The sequence below is a fragment of the Phodopus roborovskii genome, unplaced genomic scaffold (genome assembly GCF_943737965.1).
Source record: "Phodopus roborovskii unplaced genomic scaffold, PHOROB, whole genome shotgun sequence".
In the NCBI taxonomy this organism is placed as follows: domain Eukaryota; kingdom Metazoa; phylum Chordata; class Mammalia; order Rodentia; family Cricetidae; genus Phodopus; species Phodopus roborovskii.
Genome location: NW_026126511.1, coordinates 35,080,665 through 35,084,242, shown reverse-complemented (window position 1 = coordinate 35,084,242; position 3,578 = coordinate 35,080,665). Strand labels below are relative to the sequence as shown.

At 54.2% G+C, this 3,578-nt stretch overlaps 1 non-coding gene across 1 annotated transcript; it reads left to right on the top strand.

Moving 5' to 3' along the window:
• Nucleotides 1-699: 699 nt before the first annotated feature.
• Nucleotides 700-771, top strand: Trnae-uuc (transfer RNA glutamic acid (anticodon UUC)). Its single transcript has one exon. It is a non-coding gene; the product is annotated as a tRNA-Glu (tRNA).
• Nucleotides 772-3,578: the final 2,807 nt, after the last annotated feature.

The following is a 3,578-nucleotide window of genomic DNA, read 5'->3' as shown; positions in this document are numbered from 1 at the left end:
CGGAGAGCCGGCACCTCCGGACCTCCGCGTCCCCCGACCCGGCGTTCCGCGGCCGCACGGACTACGGCAGCCTCGAGGGCCCAATCCGCGCGCGCGGTGTCGCCGCCTCTTCCCCTCCCCCACGGGGCGGTACTCGCGGCGCCGGAGAGGTGGGGTCGGTATAAAGGGGTTGAGGTCACCGAGAAGGGACCAAAGCGCGGCGGGACCGGAGCTCCGGGCCTCGAGTGTCCCGGTCGGGCTCCATCCCGCGGTCCTCGCTCCTCCCGGGATCCAGAACCTCCACTCTCGAGCTGGCTCGCAGCCCGGACGCTCGGCCTCCGCCCCCCTCCCCCGAGCCGGGCGCAGCTGTTCCCACGGACGGCGCCGCCCTCGGCTTTGCCGGCTAGCCCGCTCGCTCTGTGACTGGGGAGCAGCAGCCCGGGCCCGAGGGAGGGCTGAGAAAGAAAGGCGCGGCCGCCGGTTCCCGAAGCGCACCGGGGCTCTCGGGGCTTCGCCTCAAAACTTTCCAGTGGCCGGGCGGCCCGCTCCTCCCCCCCGCCGCCCTCCGCCACGCCCGCGCGCGCGCGCTCCGCCGGGCTCGTTCCCGCGCGCGTGGGACAGCGGCCGCGGGGCGGCTTCGGCTCTGACTCGGCGCGGCGGCTGAAGCCCAGCTCGGCTGACGCTAGTCAGGTGGGTAACGGCGCTGCTTCTTGCAGCACTTCCCATATGGTCTAGCGGTTAGGATTCCTGGTTTTCACCCAGGCGGCCCGGGTTCGACTCCCGGTATGGGAACGGTGTCAGCTTTTTTGCCTTGCTTGAGTTTGGGGGCACTGGTGTTCTTTTCTCGGGGCTCTGGCTTAACTTCTGTGTCCGGGCCGGGTGGTTTTGTGCAGGATCGCTGTCTGTCGTGATCGTGGGGCGGGCGGCTGGCTCGCGCGGCGTGCGCGCTCGGGTTTCCCCCGCGCTCGGGCAGGCCGGTGCGGGAAGAGTTTCGCTTTCCCCGGGGCTGCTCCCCGCCCGCAGCCCGTACTTTTCCAGGCGCTCGGGAGGTGATGATTAACTCGGGCCTCGCCTTATCTCTCCCCCCCCGTGCCCCCTCGGCCCACACCCTGCTCGGCCGCCCCCTTCCGAATCGGCCGACCGGGGCGTGCCCGCCGTGCTCCACTCACTGTCAACAGCGACTCGAGACCCCCCTCGGCTCGCCGGCCCCCGCCGCTCCCTATCGCCGGCCCCCGCCGGTCCTTATCGCTGGCCCGACCTTGGGACCCCTGCTGCGTTGCACCCGAGCCCGGGTCACTGCCTCCCCCATAAGCACCCGGGTCTCAAGACCAGGCCTTTGCAGAAAGTCTCCTTTCTCCCTGTACAACGAGCTGCGGAGAAGAGAAATGCCACTGTGATGAGATGTCTTTAAAGAACAGATTCCACTTTCCGGGAGGCTCTTGGAAGCGTCACTGATTTAAAAAAAAAAAAAAAAAAAAAAAAAAAAAAAAAAATCGTGGGGTGGAGGTGGAGTTCTGGAAGACAGAAAATTAGCCCGGAGACTGGGGAGGGGAATGGTAAAACAAAGTTGCACTGTACTTTTAAATATAGAAGCCCTGTGTTTATTACAAAGAAGGGGCCCAGCTGTGTCAGCAGCCTGAGCGCTGTAAACGAAACAAAAGCGTTATCTTAAATGCAAGTTGGAGTTAGAAAATTAGGGCAGCTGTAGTGTTTAGTCTGTTGGACGTTTGGGCACAAATAAGGAAAAACTGACTCCCGCGGATGCGTTTCCAGTCACAGCCATTACCAAGCAGGAGTTGTGGTTGTTTGTGTCTTCCCAAAGTATTCTCTAGCCTTAACGGGCAGAACTGAGTTTGGAAATAACTGTTAATGTGATCCGTGTGACTAAGGATTAATTAGCCCTTCCTCGTAAAAGTAAAAAGTAGAAAACATCGTTAGCAAGTATTAAAACTCTTAAGTTAAATATCTGAGTGATAACCATGTCAGCCCCTCCCCCATCCCCGTTTTGAGGTTCCTGATGTTCGGGCGCTTTAGATTTGTGGATAGTGCTGGATAGTCACATTTGGCTCCTACGGATAGCTGTGGTACCTTGTGGAGGTCTTTGACCTTGGGTGCATTATACCTTCAGAGCCCTATTGTCTTCATCATTATTATTAAGCCTTGTTGCCGTGTGGCTCAAGATGGCCCAGACTCCTGGGATTTGCGATCCCACCTTTGCCTTTGAAGCAGTGGGGTTGCAGGCATATGCCTCAAGGCCTATCTTAAGGAGGGCAGGTTGAGACATCTCGTGAAGCTCAAGGTAGCCTCAAAATGTCTGTGATGATGAGAATAACCTGGAACTCTTGATCATCTTGCCTCTTCACAGCTCAGATTACAGGCATGTGGCACCAGGCCTGACTAGATTTAAAAAAAAAAAAAAGTTATTAGTTAAGAATTGTTTGTGCATGTTTTGCCTGCAGGTGCACCACGTGTGTGCCTGGTGCCCAGGGAGGAGGACAGTGTGTCAGATCCTATAGAACTGGAGCTATGGATGCTTTTGAGCCACCGTGTTTGTGTGCTGGGGAATCAGACCCCCATCTCTGCAGGAGCAGTAAGTGCTCCAAGTCTCTCATCGGCCCCCTAGATTCTCCCTAATAGCACGTTTCACAAAGTTTAGATAGCTCTTGAATAGGTAATGGGAGTAGAAGATTGTCACCTAAAACTTTCATGTGTTGTGTCATCAAGAAGCAGGTACTAAAGACTTCATTTCAGGTTTGGAAGAAAAGGCACCCTACCCCTGCTTTGTTTAATTTCTGCAAGGACTTGACTGGCACTAAAATTGGTGTCATAGTAACTGAACAGCAAAAGACTGCAGGTAGGCAAGCTACGTATTTGGGGTGAGTTCAGGGGAGGGCAGGGTGACAGCTCCTGCCTGAGATACAGATGTCCTGTGTCTAGCTCTTGGCCGGGTGGGAATGGTCATGCAGTTAGTTCTTGAGTGTGGAATTGCTCCTGGAGCAGGGAGATGAGGTGTATGTTCTGCGCGGGGAAGGGCAAGAATGAAGAGTATTTGCCTTTCACCCTGAAGAACTGGTTGGATTTCTCCTAGTGGGGAATGTAAATCATAAAATCGAGGTGTGTGTAAGGGGGAACGGGAACGGGGACCTAAGACCCGGAGGCTAGCCGGAAGTCTGTTTGGCAGGCACATTGTGCCTGAAGGGAGACGGTGGTACACCAAGAAGATAGGTAGGGATTTTAAACTTTGTAATTTTGACCAGGGTACAGATTCTTCTAATCAAAAAGTGACCTGTTGTATCAGGAGAGTTTTAAAAACATCTTGGTCTCTTTGGTTTCTGTGTTATTGTAGAACTGATTCTTACCATCGTAGGCCAGGTTAACAGATGTGTCCCACCACGCCCAGCTTTGTTTGAAAAGCTTGAATGTAGCATGTCAGGTAAAAGAAAGAAATCTTACTTCAAAAGACTCAAGCAATATAAGAACATGGAGAATATTTTGCACCTGTAGGTTTTATGTTTAGGAGGTGAATATTTTCAATGGAATGGAAAAGCAATTAATTAGACTTTATAAGAATGAAATCTGGATATGAATCACAAGAATGA